The sequence below is a fragment of the Neodiprion virginianus genome, chromosome 3 (genome assembly GCF_021901495.1).
Source record: "Neodiprion virginianus isolate iyNeoVirg1 chromosome 3, iyNeoVirg1.1, whole genome shotgun sequence".
Classification (NCBI taxonomy): Eukaryota; Metazoa; Arthropoda; class Insecta; order Hymenoptera; family Diprionidae; genus Neodiprion; species Neodiprion virginianus.
In genome coordinates this window covers 24158108-24178098 of record NC_060879.1, presented here as the reverse complement: position 1 = coordinate 24178098, position 19991 = coordinate 24158108, and the positions used below count along the sequence as shown (strand labels likewise).

Genomic DNA, 19991 nt, shown 5'->3' with positions numbered 1-19991 from the left:
CCTTCGAAGAGCGGCTTACTTCAATGCGTAGAAGCTACGTTAATACGCGGTGTAAAAGCCGACAACCGTTTTCATACTTTCCTTTTTTTTTTGTCGTAACTTCGTTCAACGATTTTGTGACCATGATTGGATGAAGCGATATCCCAATTTTGCATAACGGAAGTAGCGATTCTTGTCGGAAATGTTATCGATACGTTCGAAAACAGTTGTAATTGATTGATAAAGTTAGAATTCCACAAATCAAAAACAGGTAGTAAGTCAACTTGAGACTTTTGATAGAAAAAAACAGACGACGCATCGCATAATTTGAGAATTGCTACAGTGAGAAAAATTTTTAGTTCCGGTTACCGCTCAGTCCTTAACTATTTTCGTTTCTTACCACAATCGAAAAATATAGTTCTAGGTGCAAAATAAAAATTAGTTTTGTTCCTGTTACCAGAAAGTCTGGTATCCGTTACTATTCTTTCTCATTACGATCACTGTTGCTATATTTTCTTGTAACTGTTGCGAAAATTTAACCCTTGTGCAACAATAAATTGATGTTAAAGCCTTGTTTAACTAAAAAAGTAGAGTAAACCGAACTGACTGATTTTGCGTAGCCAATTACCAAAAAAGGATCGACAATAGCGCAAAATGGTTACGCGTACCTCGTTTTTCGTAATTCCAACAATATTCGAACAGTTTTTTTAACGATACCTCTTGTTTAATTTTTCTAGTTACTATAACAAATGAAATTTTTCTCAGTGCAGCAGTTTTAATGGTTGAGTAGATGCTATGACATCTATAAAACACAATTTTTTGTTGAATTTATACACCTGAGTTCCTGATGTACGAACGATTAGTTTTCAACCGAATTATCTGAGAAAGCCGGTAAATTTTTGATTCCAGAAGTATGCACAAAATTTTCGCGTTTAATTTTTGAGCGGTTCAATACATGCACTCTCGTTCCTTCAAGCGGAACGTATTCATCGGTTAACTTTGTGGAAACGCCTTGTATATTCGTAGGTAGTGACGAAACGAGGTATCGTCGGGCTGCACAACGTATGAATTATTACAAACCGCGGGATTCTGACGGCATGAGACGTCAGTAATTACATGCGGCGCTCGTAAATTAATAACGGGATGGTTTCACCCTCGAAAAGGAAATACGGGGCGGGGGTTTCGGTGGCGGAAAAAGGATACGGAACCGGGTCCAAAGGTGGAACAACGAGACTGGTTAGCCAAATTTCGAAACATTTTATTGATTTCATTACGCGGCAGTTGTTACAACTCGATGAGTGTTTATCTGATAATTATATTCGCGAGCAACGAAAATTTATTTAAAAGTAAAACAAATACTGAATACTAGAATCATACGCAAAAGCTCAGATACCGGTGCATCGTTTCAAATCACTTTAAAATATTTAAGGATTTAGTTCCTTCGATTATATTCCATGACTCATTTTACATAAAAAAAAAGTATTCTGTACTAGCTCACTGAAACGGGTTATCTTTTTTTCCAGTCGTCAGTTAAATATCAGCATTTGCTGATCGTTATTAACATTAGTGGAATGTTTTAGAATTCAACGTGTAACGATACTGCACATGATCAATTAAATATTTCAGCAATTTCTCTGCAAAAAGTTCAAGGAGTCTCAAATTATAGTACACTTGTAATCGCGCGAATGCATTTGTTGACTGAGATCATCTGTCGTATCGTAAAAAGAGAAATCTATTGATGTCCCCACTGGATATAACTATTTGTGAAAACTTTTTACAGGCAATTTTTGGAGAGCCCTACACGATGAATAAAATAAAGCAAAAGCATTATCTATCACCGAATCCAAAAGACTTGCAGAATTCATTCATTGCCAACGTTCTAATTACGAAACGTTTTCTCAAATTCTTAACATCTCGTATAGGAGCTTTCGTGAATGTTTTTTTCTTTTGATTCAAACTGTCCGGCCGATTCAGCCCCTGTATTTGGGCTTGAACGAAGAGGACTAAAGAGCGCTAAAGTAGAGGTAAAATAATTCCGCAAATCTCTTCGCGATGTTTTTCAATTTAACCTTCAACTCCACCCTCTGCAGCCCATTGTTTGAACAATTAAGTTGGGCCTGATTCCTCTGGGCCGCCCAGCGACGCGAAACAACTCACGATCAGTGACCGTGGCTTTAATATAATTTCCATTCATAACGACATAATCCCCTCTCACCTCAGAAGCGCTCTCGGACGTACGCAACGCCAAATTACCGCCACGACCCTTAAAATTAATGTGCCTCTCTTCAACGTTACTGCTGACGTCGACGCTTCACATCCGGATTTGTAAACGTCACGCTTCTACAAGAGGCGGGGTTGAAATTCCGAACTTGAAAAGTTCTGAATGTGCCGAATCCCGGATTTTTTTTTTTTTTGTGGAAAAACTTGAAGTGAAGAAATCAAATTTTGACGATACATCAAAGTTTCGAATGGTCCGAAACTCGGTGCTCAAAGTTCGGAAATTGAAAAATTCCAAAAGGGCAAAATTCTGTAAGGACAAGATGCCGAAGGGGCATAACTGCGACACATCGAAATTCCTAAAGTGCGAAAGTGAGAAAATTTAAAAATCAGAATCATCGAAATCACGAATGATCGAAGATTTACAGTTCTGTGAATTTCTGGCTTGGTCCGATTTCACCACTTTGATCTTCCTTTGTTTTGAATTTTCAATATTTTTACGTTCGGATCCTGATAAATAATGAAAATACAGTTTCAGACCTTGCAATAACCGCAACTGGACATTTTTCGCTACCCTGTTCTCATAGTTTTCGAATCACACCGTCGAAGCAGCAGCAATAATTTCGTGAATATCTTTCTCTTCCGGGACATTAAATCGGCAAAATTATCCACTGTAAAGATTTTTTTCCCCTCATAAAAAGACTTTTTTAAATCCCCGCACATTCATTTCGTCAGGTCATGGCGACTAAAATGGCACGAATTCATTTGGATACTTTGGAAAAATATGCATTGAGCCAGGTTACGCGATTACTTTGTGAAAATGGTAATTTCTTACAGACCAAGAACAGGATTACAACTGTCAAAACTTATTTGGAGTACATTTTGCTTCATTATTATTGAATCAAACCGAATCATTCTGCTGTAGAATACTAATTTATATATCAATTATGAAAAACCGATAAGCTAAAATAAATTATGGACGCCGGAGTTTTTGTTTATTTTTTTTTTTTTTTATTTTTTTAATTTTCAAACAATTTTGGCTAGCTCATCGAACAACAATGAATTTACTCATGAGAACGAGAAGTAAAATAAGCGATTGCACGTATAAATTTGCACGTAGATTGAAAGAGTCTATGTTAATTTAGCGAAGGAACAAGCCAACGGTAAGAAGTCTGTAGGAGCTGCTTTTTCCGGATAAAATTTTTACGCGTGTTAGAATCGAAGTAAAACCGATACATTCCTACCGGTACTAATAAATTTTCGAGCAATTTATACGAATTACAGATTCCCATTAACGCGTAACGCCTCCGCGTTCCTCAGTTTCATAAATCAAGCTCCCGATCAAGCCGTCCCTTTTTCATTCGCTTATTTGTTTGTTTTCATGCTGTTGTTTTGTCCTCTGTTTCTTCTTTTTTTTTCCAAATTCGTTTTCTTACTGTTTTCAGTTTCAGATGCACGGTTTTATTGATATTCGTAGAATCTCGATAGACTTTTTGGCTTATTTCCATCTGACAACTATGAATAACGACACCAGCAGCGAGAAAATCAAACAAGATTCTTGATTTATTAACGGTGGCGCTCAAGCCCCGTACGACTTTTGTCCAACACTCGACAGTGTCCGAGTCTGTATAAATTGAACGCTCAAATCCGTTCAATTTCGCGGATTTTTCACCGTAACGTAAATACGCAGCACCTGAACGACGAAAATTTTTATTGAAACATAAAAATTGTCGTTATTTCATAACTGTCCGTATCTCACTATAGTACTTAAACTGTCAAAAGTGTGCAAATTCTTCTCGAATAACGTCAACAACTCGTGACATGAAATTTTCAGCATTCGTTGCGAGTTTTGATCTGGTTATAATTTTGATTGTATCGGAATAAACGTTTTCCATGCTACAATAAATTTCACGCTCATTTTCAACGGTACGGGAAAAAAGTTCTTCTGGATTTGCTTGAAATGACAAAACATCATTTCAATGTAAAACTATTACGTATATAAATTTACTTTGCGGAGAGTAAGAAACTTTGATTGATTTATTGAATTGAAATAATTTAATAAATAAATTGATGAATTTTCCTTTCACAGAAGCAAATTTTCCAACATAGGTTCGTATTGCGACGCTTTTATTTGCTGCTAGTTCCACTCTGTATCATAGAATTCATGTAGATACACATTTCTGTTAATTTTTTCGTTCCAGGTATGATTCGTACCGTAGGATTCACTCCATTTCGTGCGGCTTTGCGGGTATATTAATATATGAGGGTGCCGGTAAATAAATATGGTCGGTAACGCCTGTAATTGTATAATAACACGGAGCAACTATAGTACAAACAAGATCAAATAAGCAGAACATGAAGTATCCGGCAACCCGTTGAAAATTGCTTTTCTCAATTACACTTGGGGCTCTCGGACTGACCTTTGAAGTACGTGGCGTCAGAAATGGCCGAGTTAAACTGTAGGCTGGGCCGCATTCACACCGATCCAATTCCCCATGAAAATACGAATATCCCCGAGGCCTCGTATTTTCGCGGAGGGTTTTACATCGCCGATGAAAATGCAGAGTCGGTCCGTGACCGCAGAAACGAATATCAGGGGCGAAAGAATTTGTGCAGGTGATGCGGCAGTTGCATTGCATAAAAAAGAAAAAATTTAGATAAAGTGAAGTACTTGAAAATATTTAGGAGATATTTTCTCGTTGGAGTTGAAAATTATAATTGCAAAGATCGTGAGCAGTTGCATTTTTGCTATTTTAGAATGTATGATAAATATACTTTAGCATGGGTGACGTCATACAATATATTTTTTTTAACCTGTTGGGTATACTCGAACTTTGTTTTAAATGAAGAAAGAAAAAATTCGTACGAATTGTTTTTCCCTTGAGTACTGAAGTATGAAGTGAAATGATATCAAAAAAGTTGATTCTTCATTGCTTGATCTCAAATCGATCGTCGTTGTTAACATTATTATGAGATCGTTGTTATTCGTGGAATATTCGTCAAATTATTATACATTTTTAAGCTATGAAAATCTCTTTGAAAATACAAAAATTAGAAATATTGGAGTTACCGAATAAAGGCTTAGATATTAATGCTTCATTTTCAATCGCTTCAAGGAGGTTAAAAATCTAGTAATGTGTCAACTAGTTGATACAAGTATCTGTAATTTTGGTGAATTTTAATGTGAGAGTGTTCAGACATTAACAGCCAACAATTTATGTACGAAATTCGGGAATGTTGAGGTTTTCGTTAAACATAACTAGAAAACCATAAATCGTAAAACAAAATATCGGGCACTGAGAGTTTCTGTTGGGAGTAAATTCTCAAGTTCTAATATGCAAGAAACGTGGAAACAATTATTTCCAGAAGCTGTCATACAACGCGCAATGTCGCGCTGATCTTGAAGGTCGTTTCCACTTAACGGAAAATATGACCTGGTTTCCGGATTCTGATAGGGGTTGACAAGGGCCTGGAAATGCGAAATAATATCACCGGAGTGAAAGAGTTGAAAAAAAAGTAAAAAAACAAACCATTCATTCCGATATGTATTCACGAAAACAATCTTCAGTGACAAGGGTTCGTTCCAATGAAGCCTCGCGATTCTCTTTTTTCGGGAATTCAACGACTGTCGATAACGTTCAAGTTACAGGTCCGTTTCGTTCCACGTAAGAACTGAATGATTTCACAGTTGGAAATTTTATAGTTAAACAAAAACTAACCATTTTATGTCAAGATAATAAGCTACAGCCATTAAAGGTTAATTCAACTTGAGATCCAACAATTACTTTCACAGATCAAATTAGAATGCTAATTATTATATCACCATAAATTAAGGAAACGTACGCGACAACTTGTGACGGTGATTCGCCTCAACGGGCAGTTCCAAAAATCAAGAGAAACTAAGAATATAGTATGTCATTTCATTTTTCAAGAGTTCGAGATCCGAAAGAAAGAAACGATTGATTCATATTTTCCATTGAATCGTGAATATCAATGCCAATCAATCGATGGACTGAGATATAACGCTTGACGTTATTTGTGGATTGAAACAATCTAAAGTCCAAGGTGTTCCAAAAATCATAATATTCAAATATTTCGAAACCACTTATTTTTGGGGTCCGGTGTGCGGATTTTCGCTAGCTTTCATTGTCTGAGACAATATATATTATTACATGTAACAGGTGTTTAGGCGTAATGTGTGAGTGTCGACTCAAACCGAGTCTTACATCACTGGAGCTTAACGTTGAATCGGATAGGTCTCTTCTTCACTCCTTATATTTCCACCAGGGAGTTGTATAATTTAAAATTTTTCCAAGAAGAACGGTACCGTAAATCAAAGAAATAAGTTTTCCCTGCAGCAGGCGAAGGAATGCGAAAGAGATTTCTCATTTCGCGAAAAAATAACGCAATTATTGCGAGAAACTTTCGCCCTCGATGAGACGTCAAGGTCTCAAGGTATTCGCGAAAATTGTAACCTGATTCGAACTTCCTAATCGAAACATGCCGAAGGAGTGTAGGAATTGTGCCGGAAGTCCAAGTTACGCGCGTGCGTTAAGAAATATGTGCGATACACAATATTGATTCTATGATTCGCCATAACACGCGAGTATCGAATCTGCGATTAGAATTGAGTTCAGACATTTCCTGGAATCGCTGAAGCTCAAATGTTAATTTAACTCTTACGGTGTTAACGCCTCTTGTGTATTATAAGGCTGTTGTCGCATCGGGATCGCTGGAGACCCCACGTCAATAATAATCATTGGATAGGAACTGAGATATCGATTCAAATAACTTGGAAAAATTCCGCGATACTCTTTAAATGTATTTCAAGACAAATTACTTTTGGCAAAGTGAAATTTTGAATATGCGAATAAAATTTATAAGACAACAAAATGCCGGAATATGGATGAATTTTAAATAATTTGAAGTATTAATTGAGTGTGTAATACGCAGGGTACAGATATATGAGAAAAAAATATGGAGATACTGCGAGTGAACTTGAATTTTTGGAATAAGAAGGAATTAACGATCTTTACGATATTTCATTATTTATCTTGAGGCAAATCAAATTGTTTGGGATGATGTTCGTACGGAATTTACGATGAAGATGCCGTGTGATCATCTTGACCACGGTATTCAGCGTAAGGATTAAAAGATGTGACAAAAACTACTCTGTCCGACATCGGAATGCAATAAGTAAGCGAAAAAAGTCTGAGGCGCACAAACGAGCCTAAAAATGCAGCAGGACGTCAGAGCAGAAAAGTTCCGAAAGCTCCAAAGTCCAAATTTTTTGGAAGTGAAACTTATAAAGAAATCAAACTTTTACAAAACATCGAAGTTTCGAATGGTCCCGAAGCTTACGCTCAAAGTTCCGAAAGTGCAAGGTTCCGAAAGGGCAAAAGGCCAAAAGGGCATAACTTTGACAAGTCAAAAGTTTCAAAAGTACGAAAATTCGAAAATTTTAAAATCTGAAACACCGAAATTCCAAATAATCGAAGATTTTCATTTCTGTGAATTTCTGACTCAATGAAATTTCACCACTTTCATCTTTCTTTGTTTTGAATTTTCGATATTTTCACTTTCGGAACCCTGGTCATTCTAATTTTCAGTTTTTCTAATTTCTCACACCCACTCGTTGAGCAAACTAAGCTGTCTGAGTACATTTTATTTTTCGGATTTTTTTGCTGTATCGTAACTTGAATTTTCGGAATATTGCATTTCTGAGATGTGAGCAGCCAGGTTTCCAACCATTCGAAACTTTGTTGTTTTCTAGAAGTTTGATTCAAGTTCCGCCACCGAATGATTCGAAATTAGGCGCTTTCGGAGCTTTTCAAATTCGGAACTTTAACCCCGCCCCATTTTATCGTCAATTCGTGCACCAGGTCGGGATTTCTTTGCTCTAGTCCCGATTCAAATTGGAATCGTCGGCTATCTGCAGTGTCGGTCCGAGATCTGTGTTTCCGCGGATTGCATAATAGACAAGACAAGAACATCGGTAGTAAAGAAAAAACAATAAAGGTTTCTTTACCTTAGCTGGCTCATGCGAGGGTCTCGTACTTAGTCCCATTACACTGCTTTCGGTCACATGTTCACACACTTGAAATGTAATTACGAAAACACCACGTCGCGGGTAAAAACACTTTTCAACTACTCTTCGGATGTACACTTAAAATTAGAAGGAAGGTCTGCCAAGCAAATTTCTCTGATCTTGATTTACTTCATATACGATGCAATGCACCGAAACAAAGCGACACGTATTTTTTGATTTGTGAAAAACGGTTTAAAGAGCTGCAAAATAAAAAAAATAACAGAACCCCAAAGACGATTACCCAATAAGATGACTTTTTGATGCGCTAGATATATTCGAATTCATCGTTTTCACCCCCTCCAAGTGTTTTATGACCGATAAGAACTGTTCTTCACCTGGTTTTCGATCCACTGCAACATCTATAAGCTGGATAAAAATCGGAGAGATCGATCTGGGATACCTTCCTTGTTGAATTTTTCTCCTGCGAGAGGTAACCGCGTTCACAACGTAACACCGAACTAATCGCCGCGGCGTCGCAGTTTAGACTGATAGGAAACCGGGAATACTCGACCCTTAATCTCGACAACACCGTGCGAATTGCGTAACGCTCAAGTTCCGATTTCTGACTGACTTCTCAGGTGTCTCTCGGCCTCGACAGAGGTGGCTTGCCTGCCCCTCTCCCCCCCCCCCCCCCTCCCCACTGCCCCCTCCTCAACACTTTCTCGTCCCAAGGGTACGTAAGCTCTAATTTCCCCACGCGCTTTTCACGTCACACAAACGTTAGTTTCACTCTTCGTCACATCTGCCGTAAACAGACAGCAGTTTTCAATCATTTGCAAGATTATACGCACTGAGAGAAATTTTTAGTTCCGGTTATCGCTCAGTCTTTGATTATTTTAATTTTTCACCACAATCGAAAAATATAGTTCTAGGTGCAAAATGAAAATTAGTTTTGTAGCTGTTACCAGAAAGTCTAGTATCAGTTACTATTCTTTCTCATTACGATCACTGTTGCTATATTTTTCTGTAACTGTTGCGAAAATTCAATGCTTGTGCAACAATAAATTCATGTTAAAGCCTTATTTAACTAAAACAGTAGAGTAAACCGAACACACTGATTTTGCGTCGCAATTACCAAAAAAGGATCGACAATAGCGTAAAATGGTTACGCGTACCTCGTTTTTCGTAATTCCAACAATATTCGAACAGTTTTTTTTAACGATAGCACTGTTTTAATTTTTCTAGCTACTATAACAAATGAAATTTTTCTCAGCGCAGCAGTTGGAATGGTTGAGTAGATGCTATGATATCTTTGGAACAGAATTTTTTTTTTAGTATATCCGAAATATTTTACTCCGTTTTCAGTAAAGGCGGGCAAACTAATAAAACATGATATAAAGTCTCCTCTGAGAGAATACAACAGGCGCTATAAAGATTTTCGTATTTATTGAACGACAATCGGCTCTTGTTAATAGCAATTATCGTATTTGTTGTCCCTATTAGGCGTACATGTCCATAGGTATCTGATGGTGAGTGTTATCAAAACATATCAGGCTCTTAGGTTTGAAGGTTAACCGAGAGTACAATTCGAGACTTGATGACATGTTTATGCGCTCAGCATCGTAAACAGTACACGCCTCTTTATACTTTCGTGTACCTGTTGCTTTGGCCGTAGAGAAATTAGTGTTATTTCCCGGATAAATTGCAACATTATGGTTTTCAAGTACAGTCTGAATTTATAACATCGAGTCATGTTCACTCAAACTTCGTGAAACTTGGAAAGATTGAGCAGACATGTCATGTTACGTGAGTTGAATTTTTTCGTGAGAATCTTATTCAACTAAAAAAGAATATTAAAAATCGAATTTTCGAACGAGCAAAATTTCACTGCTCTATTTTTATTGCATCAGAAAATCGTATCGCTGGTAGATTTTTTTAATTCTGGCAAGAATTATTATCTTCACTAATCAGCCTGTGTTTTATGTTACTATATTGTGATCGTATGCAATCTTGCATATTCCCGAAATCTCAGAGTTGCTGCTGCAATGTGAAACGACAAATCGAATTATCGACGAAATTAACTAATTTGTGCTCGGAAAGCCGAAAACCAGGAGAGACGGCTAACTGAAATAAAAAGCACGCCTGAATTCTGAATAAAAGTAAACGATACCCGCTGTACTCGATGGAGATGTGATTAGGCAATTAGGGAGATGATAACGACTGTTAACAGAACCCCCGGAACAAAATTCACCCTCGCGACTCTCACCATCCATGTTTATATCTGGTTCAGAGTCTGTAATCTGAAATAAACGTTTCAACCCCCAATTACATCGTGTTACGTGGTGAGAAAACATTTGCCCTGTGAAAGGAAGAAACGTCACCTCGATGCAGTGTAAAATTAATTCCTTCTCTCATTTTGATCAAATACCGTTATTTGTTTCAGCAGTTAAAGTAACAGTAATTATTTTATCGTTGTTATATAATGTGACGATATTACACGATTTTAAAAGTGCCCGCGAAACTTTGCGTAAAACACCCACCTATATTCAGATATGAACACTCTATACGGAAAAACGCCAAGCCAATAGATCTTCAACTCCTTGTGGAAATCACCTAAACATAGTAAATAACATTTCGTCAAATTTTAACACATCGTCATCACCAGTTGATCTTTTTATTCAATAATACCGAGTGGTTGAATAATAAAGAATAAAACGCAGTCACGTAGTCGACATAATCGCAAGTTTTAAAACATTTCACATCGCTGAGTCATCACGTAGCCAACATCAGAAAACGTAGTTGACCTCATCTGAAAATTGTCAATATCACCGATCAATGACGGAGCTGCTGCTAAAGATAAAACAAATATATCAGTGATTTTTAATTTATTTATAACCTTTTAAACTATTCTCGTTATTATCAAAGACAATTTTATATTCCGACGCGTGATAATTCCTCGATCTGCAAAATTTTAATTATGATTATGTGATACTCATTTAACTATAATAGACTCAAATTCTTAACCTTCCCCGTGTTTACACGTGTCTCTATCTCGTTTGCTAACATCTCTACATATATAAAAATAAAAACAAATATTTATAATAAATTTTACATAAATAATATACGATCCGACGAGAGTCGAATGCTGAATCCTCAAGCTGCTAATCAAGAGCCTTGTTGTTCAGCTGCAGTAATTATCCGGTCAAATCAATTCGAGTCAGAGGTGAGGTAACAACGGTAATGAATTTTCGAGTGAAGTAACCTCTGTGTTAACAGCCCTTTCGCCTCGTGTGCACTTAAACGAAATTGTTGCTTGCAGTCTGAGCAGCACTTAGTCAATCGATCCCTGCTGGCAACATTTAAGTGACTCGTAGTGTTTCAATGACCGTTTATTTTTTTTTTTTTTTCAAGACAATAAATGGCTTGTATACCGAGTAAAGAACATTTTTATGGACTGGGCGTTGGTCAGTCGGTTCATTGTGGAGGATTTTCTACGTGAACAGATCCGTTTGATCAGCCGTCTGGTTAGTTTTAGGTTTCCGGTAGGTACCCAATTATCCTAGTTTCATTCAATTAACGGAGAATCAAAAGTGGGAAAATAACAATTAATCATTGTTTATGCTACGGTTACGGGATCGAACAGAACATTAACCAGTTCATAATTCAATGAGCTCAGCGTTCGCTGGTATTTCGCATTTCATTTTGAAATTTACAGCTGCAATCAATCATTAGCGCCATAAACGAACCGATTTCAAACTAGATGAAACGAGTATATTAGAGCACGTAACAACGTCGTAATTTAATAAATCTGGTCTGGAATATGCGCAAGTGTGAGAGGCAATTTCGACGATTCTGTTCAGCTATTCTAGTTTAAGCTGCGAATCAATGATTGCATTATACTGTCAACTACTTTGATGATAATTTTTTTTTTTTTTGTCTCAAGTTCGAATTCAAACTTGAAACGACCATCATTTTAAAGAAGAATAAATAAGACTTGAGAAGAAAATGGATTGTAGAAAAGATGAGATAAACTATTCAAGAATACTGTTTCAACATTTGAAGCGAATCGATTGAACCGTGCAAAACATGTTACTCAGCTAAACCGTTGAATTAAAAAAATGTCTCTCGTTTTTCAAGGCATTCGATGCTTTACCGGTACAGGATTACGGTACCGAAATTAATGACCGTGAGTTGGTAATCCTTTTCAAGGGCATTGGAAACAAAATGTAAAACTGCCTCCTTTCTCAAATCAAGGAAGGAATTCCTTTCCTGCAAGCCTCGCTGTTTACCCTTCAGTGCCGACTGATTAACGCGAATTTAAAAATTCCCTTCTGTCAGTTCGTGCAGAGTTATTCCGGGGTGTTGAAAGTCTCGTAAATTTTTACCCAACGAGTAACGCGCTCAGCGATGTACGCGGCTTTGTTGTACGTTTGGACTGTTTGGTTCGAATAAATTACAATGCCAGATGCCCCAGAGACAACCCTTGAACAAAACAAAACGCAACAAAAATTAAAAAAAAGAAAAAACCGAAAAATAAAAAAAGAAGCACGGGTGGATAATAACTGAGACTGAATGAGAAACGCGATGGCCGGAAATGTGTATCTGTTACGTTATTTATTAACGCGGTGAGGGAAGCTACGAATTTTCAAACTTCGCACTTCACCTCTGCAGAGATCGTGTTTATCCAAAAGTATGAAGAAGCTAATTTTGCTGTCTGTTTGTGAGATCGTCTAATTTGGAAATTATACAAGGTATAGGTTCCGGACTCTTTGCAGAGCGGAAAGTGACTCGGAAAAGTTGAGCCAAGGGGTCAACTTTGTTTTCGATTACACTTGCTTATACCTCTACAGAAGGAGGATAATTTTGGACCCCGTGATATATATTCATATATATAATATATACAGCCTGAAAGACTCTTTCAGCAATCCCAGAGGACTCGGATATCTCACTAATTGAACTTTAGGGAAACAGAAATAAATGAAGTAAAAATGGGGAAAATATATTAACGAAATATTCTCGTCTTGAATAATGGATCGCATCGCGACGTCTCAGCTATTCCTCCGGGTGGGGTATCCTTTGAGACGAGTGGGTAGGTTTTTTTTTTATCTGTTTTTTTTTTTTTCTTTTTCTTTTTACAGCTATTACCGAGATATTTATTGATGAAAAATGCTTAAGAAGAAAATTCAAAGCCTCAAAGAATACGTCCGCTTTCCTTTGCTCCGAGCTGCTTTTCATCGCCACGGTAATTTCGTATCCGAAATATTCGTTTCGCATAGCTGCTGACTCTCAAACACTGGACGAAGACTCGCTCGCTCACCTAAACCATGCAAAAACCAAGCCTTTTTTCAACGCTAACCGACTTCCTGGCCCTTTATGATATATCGATGCAGAACCTGGCTCGAGAGTTCAACAAGTATTGCGTTACTTCGAGCTGCTAACATTTTTTTTACCCGACGCTAATCGCGTGTATCTCAAAACTCGTTATTCAAGGTAGGCACCTACGCCATGGAGTCTGAAGTACACGCATACGTGCACGCTTCCTCAAAGCCTGAGAAAATGATGAAACACCCTGAACGGGAAATTTCGAGAAGATTCTCTCGTGAGTTTCACGTAGAGGTGGCTCAAAGTGCTTCTGAATTCCACGAGGCGGGTACGTCGTTATTCAATTTGTACTTTCACTTCGAAATTTCTACCAAGTTGGTCTGCAAGTCAATAAAAAGTTTATCTGTCACTTTTGCCTTTATTATTTATAGCCACCATTATCTTGATGCAATTATACAGATTTTGTTTGCACCATTGCCGGACAAGAAAAATTCCTGTGAAACTACCAATATCGATACGTGTCTTCACACACTTGTATCGAAACCCAATCAATGTTATCAATACCCTGGATCTATGTTAACCTATTACCAGGAGGTGTGTTTTGCGATGTTGGAGAACCGATGTTCAAATTACTGTGACCGTAAAAACTCGTAGTTCATGTTGTTTGACGTCGCGGGATCAGAAACTCACATTTCAGGTATGAAAAATTATGCCCACAATCAGTCCACTGTTCGCAAAGGTTCTTGGGTAATTTGAAATTCTCAGTACCGTACTAAGAATATTTGGGTCAACTTTGATACACTTGAACAATTTGTAGTAAATCCGAGATCTTTACATACGAATTTACTTTTAACATCACGCCTTTTTTGTGACGCAGAGTGCGACTAAACGGACTTAATAAACTGTACCTTTCCATTCAACACACTCAAAAAAAAAAAAAAACCACCAAAATTAAACAGAGATTTGCCATTTTTTAATTTCCTACCTACGATATATCTCAAGGAACAAAACACTCGCAGTCAAATGTTCAAGTGCGCCCAAAATCAATGACATTTAAAACTGTCAGTTTATAGAAACATCGAGCATCTTAAAAATAATTTATGATCAGGTGGAACATTTTCGGTTCTACGAGCTGTCGCTGTTCGAATTTTGGGATAGGATTCTATGCCTTATCCAGATGAGCCGGGGAAAGTCCTGAATGCAAAGAATAACTAATTTCGGAGCCAAACTCTGCAGATCCGACCGGGAAGACCTGCCGGAACTTTAGGGTTTCTGATATAGCGCAATGGTAATGAAATATCACGCGTGAATAAGGCAGAGCGTGAATTGGGTGGGTGTTCGGCGGAAACGGACCCTGGCCAAGGGTCACTTCTCAGGGTTGTGCAAACTCACCCTGTCCCACCTATACAGGATTCCTAGATCGTTTATTTGACCGTCAATGATTGAGATCACTTATACCAGAAATAATTTCACTTGTTACATTTACTAGAAAATTCTTAAACAACGGTTATCGCTACATTGATAATTCAAGGTTTAAATATCGTCGAATTTACAAGAAAATTATCTACAAGTAACCAGTTGTCATATTGATCGTACTGTTCGATACTAAGTTGTTGAATCTGTTTGTTCAGTTTACTTGCTGTATCTTTTTAATTAAATAAGTCATTAACGTCAATTTAATGTCGCGAAGAAATGAAATTACAGCAATATATGTAGTTACAAATTTCAAAAACTGTAGTACTAGTAACGATTGTCAAAGATAATATTTACTGGTACTGGATTTTATGGTTACGGCTGTACAAGTAATTTTCATTTTGTACCCATAACTGTATCTTTCCGTTGTGGTAAAATACGAAAACAATTAAGGGCTCCGCAGTAACGGGAACTAGAAATTTCTCTGGTTGATACAAATGCAGCCATCCTTCTTCTTGTTATTGTTGCACGAGGTCTCACCCTGTTAATAAGAAATTATCCACCGCACTTAATTATTCTAGGCTGACCTTCCCCGATTAATATTTCGTCTGCAAGATTGCGTGTGGCGGTTGTGAATGACGCGAAATAGAACGCTTTGCGTTCTACCGTTTCATTTCTCTACGGGTTTTCACGAAAAAATATGATATAGATCTGCGCAAAAGTCCTGGTGGCCTGTTTCCATAAATCTATCCCCGGACCATCTGCGGCAGCTTCGCTCTTTCATTTTCTCATCGGTTACGCGCAGCCAACATTCCTTTGAATGTACTTACCGATTGTAATTCGCATGTCCCGTTTGTTCTCCTTCGCTAAATTGAACCGCGTTACCAATTAGCACGATTCACTTTCATCCGACGATGGTGAAAAATGGTTTATTTATTCGAGAGACGAAACAAAGGCGAGTTTCGCATGATATCTGAGAACCAAAACAAACGGCGAAACAAATTCGTTGCAAAAATGTTACGCTGTTAATTAGAATTTGCAACAAAGCTTACGTATCCAGATATTTCACAAAACGAGATTCGATCCTTGCAGGATGTAATTTATTTTTTTTATTTCTCTCTCACGGTATTTCCAATTACATAAATTTCAAATAATTTTCAAACATCGAACCACGCCGATCGTCTCTGCGTTATTCCGTGTTTCCACACGTCGTCTCGATTCACCGAGTTGATAGAGGGGTGAAATCAACTCGGCCTTCGCACGAGAAGAAATGAACAAAATTACGCATTTATATGTATATGCAGCGGTGATCTGGAAAATGAATTATTTTCGTCTGGTGGTAATAAAGAATATTTTTTCCCTGCTCTATGACGACGAAAAATTTCACGTCACGGTTAAGCCGACCGGTGAGTTGTGATTTATGCAGTACGTGTTTACAGGGGACCGTATATCGTGCGGAGAGTATGAGCTCAGTTCATTTGACATTCAAATAGAACGTCACTGTAATATCGGTTCGCTGTGGCTTTTTCAAACTCGGTACAGAGTCGCCCCATTTTTCCACTGTTATTTTTACATAGGTTCATTCGAGCGTCGGTGGACCGCGGGTTTATTTTTTCGCAAACTTTATTACGACATGATTACGTTTTCGCGTTGACGACAAAGCAGCTCCGTTTTGTATCCGACAAAGAAAACATCGAGTCGCGTGAAATTTGCGGTCGAATTTAAGGTGTGCGGCATATTTTTAAGAAACTTCGTTGGGCGGGACGACAAAGCCACGTGCATGCGTATAATAATAACGGCTGTGGAAAGGAGAATTCTCGCGGCTAGTCGCTGAGACGCTTTTCGCCGGGAATTCAAAGGTATAAAAAGATCCTCTGGGTTTTCTTTATGACAACCAGGGCAGGAAAAGCACCGGTGTTTAATTTATAATGAGGCCCTCGCATGCAAGGGTTTTCAACCTTACAGAATTCATGGAATAATCTCAAGCTTTGAGATAAATTGTTTTATCCAAGACGCTGCAGCACGTGCGTAAGCCACGAATTGTCACCGACCGCAAACATTTTGATTGTTAATGAAAATTGGTTCGAACTCTAAGCAAAATTTCATTTGATCACAGCTACCGAAAAATCTAGTAAAACGAGTGCGTCGTTACAATAACGGATTCGATATTGCCGATATTTTCACGAAAAATTGCGATACGAGTAACTATTTGGTCTGTAGTTGTCAAAACAAAATTTACTAATTTTTTGGCAAGATTAAACATGTTTTTTTTTATGCAACTAAATTTTTTCAGGCAAATAAAACGTCGAAATAAAATTATCTGCGCACCAAAATCAAACTATCGCAATAGTTACAAAACTTATTTACAGTTTTATTACTCAAAATAAGGTTTTGGGTTACGGTAAAAAATTAAAAAAGTTATTATCGAGACTGTTATATAAGAATGATCGCAAAAAGAAATTTCTCGCGGTGGGACTTGGCACAGAATTATAGCAATTTTATTTCAAATGCTGGAATTTGAAGAACAGTTTGAGTTAGGCAAAAATGAAGCTCAACATCTGCGCGATAAGGGCTCCGCAAAGATACGTGGTTACGAAACCGTCGCAGCGTTTTCCAGTGAAAATATGACCGTGTGACACAGACACGGGTCTCGTTTGTCCGACTTGGAATTTCTTATTGTGCGATGTTGTTTACATCCGATCCGTTTCACATACAGTGGCTGAAGAGCATCCAAAACCTCTGCGTTTTGGTGCTTCGGTTCAATTTTGCTTTGCTGTGGTCTAAATGGTCGTTTGTATCGTGTATCCCAAAAAAATTCCAGATAATACGTCCCTTGGGTCGTGAACGGAAATGGATAGGAAACGGAAAGATATTTCATCGGAAGAGAGACTCTGTTACGAGATTTTCAACTGTAAATACGCACTCCACCATCACTTTCAGTCTTCGGCACTCACACTTGGCACTTCCAATACTAGGAAATATGTAATTTGAATTCTACCAATCTTCGAGTGGTTCCTAAACGTTTGAAAATGTTCGAAATATTGCTGATTTCCAAGTGATTTTTAACTAATTCCTCAAGTAAACGGCCCCTCGATGCTGTTATTTGATCCTGCGTTTGGTCGTTTGTATTTACAAAACTAGCTGTCCATGCGCACGTTACACCAAATCTGATTCAGTCGGAGCTTTTGGTGTCTAAAATATAGAAAGAATGTTTGAACGTTCAGCATAGACAGAAAAATAGATTACGTAAAACGGAGCACTGTACGTTTAATACATGCTCATACTGAAAGTTACGACTCGAAGAATACATGAATCCACGAATAGTGTTTAAGTAATTATTTGCCAAATTTATAGCATGCATTGTGTAGGACAAAAGTTTCCAACCCATGTAATGATAAATGAATAAACAGAAATTGAAGGACTAACAGGGCTGAATGTGATACTTTGCTTGGCAATCGGTGAGTAAGTCGAGGTACATATGTGTATCTGAAAGCTGATGGGAACATTACCTACGACTATACGATCTCTCGTTAATTTTAGATACTGTCTTCCAAACAGCACTCTCATCACCGGGTTAAATTTCACAACCATGCCAAACGACAGTCAGACAGTGAAACACATTCGTCACATGATGTACGTATCTGACTACGTTATCATCGATATCATACCAGAATGGTCATATTCTGTACATTCAACATGTTATTCTAAACTGATGTCAATGAGGCTAAACACTTCATTAAAACTAAAGTGCGAGGAAGCTGTTGAATTTTCCACACTCACACTTACGAATTGAAATACAACTTCAATGGTATAATTTACAGCCTAAAATCATTCAAGCGGACAAAAATTTCACTTAGGTATAATTCGAGTAGTTTGTAACGTAAAATATCCTGTATCTGATGATTTTCTGTTGACTTATTCTGTTCTGAACAATAAATACTTGAGTCGTGTTTATCGTCAATCGAAGATTCGATAATATTTAGTGATCGACTGTATTGAAACCTATGATTAACAACTGTTCTTAATAATCATTGCTAGCCATTTAGTCTGCCATCTGAGTATTATTACTGAAAATGGCGAGCGTAGTTATATGGCTATCAAAAGCCACCATTACCATAAATGGATAGGTTTAATGGGCTGCAAATATCGAATGACCAACAGCAGTTGAGAAGTCACTTGTAAACAACGTTATCGTTGCCACGAGTATCCATTAACAGACGAATGGTCGAGGTTAATCGATAATGTTATACTGCAATTGACAAAATCAATTGGGTAATATAAAGTTATTATCAATACTAATCATTCACTCGCCGCTATTGATAATTACTAGCCACTTTAATAAATGGCACCGCTGTAATGAATTAATATCTATTCGTATACTGTTATGCAGAATTTTGACTAGTTGAATGTCAGTGGATGATGAGAATACGGAATGATAAATCCTGTGCAATTGAAATAGTAAAACATCGAATGCGAGGTTAAAAATTATTCTTCCCTCCTGATTGATTGCTGGATCCAATTCTGTATTAAGTCGTCAGAAGTATTTCGTTCGACAAAAGTATTTTGTTGAATTAAGTAAGCATTTTGCTGGCCGCATTTGACTATAGCGTTTAGTTGAATGAAACGAAGACGACGCAAGTGATCCTTTTACTCCGTGTGGTGAGTTTTCGCCAATGAGCGAGAGGGAATAAGTGGTGCGAACGTGATTACCCATAGACTTTCCAAAATGTTACCAATCTATTTACGTTGCAGAAGGCAAGGAAGGTGCAATTTTTATTTCAAGACTATTGAAAGTGCACTTTTAATGACTAATTTTCGTTCTAAAACAGAAAATCGAAACGTTTTGTAAGGCTTATGACTGTTTTATTTGCTATATCTTTTTGTCTCACGTTTAGATAATTTATTCATATAATTTAAAGACCGATACGCCCTTGCGGTTGACGCCAACTTTGCGCGGAGATGACATTGGACGCATGTGCTGCACTCAGCTGCCGTGCGATTCGCGTGAAATGTAAAGTATAACACGTTCGAT

At 37.6% G+C, this 19991-nt stretch overlaps 1 protein-coding gene across 3 annotated transcripts in view; it reads right to left on the bottom strand.

Annotated features, from left to right (window-relative positions):
- LOC124300174 (TWiK family of potassium channels protein 18-like) overlaps positions 1-19991 on the bottom strand; it is a 274675-nt gene that overhangs the window by 197460 nt on the left and 57224 nt on the right. Inside the window, exon 1 of one of the 3 annotated variants that reach the window (XM_046753904.1) lies at positions 8225-8341. The exons of the other annotated variants lie outside the window; for them this stretch is intronic. The gene's annotated coding sequence lies outside the window, so the exon portion shown is untranslated. Of the gene's footprint in view, positions 1-8224; positions 8342-19991 lie in introns of those variants that run through there. 3 annotated transcript variants of the gene reach the window in all.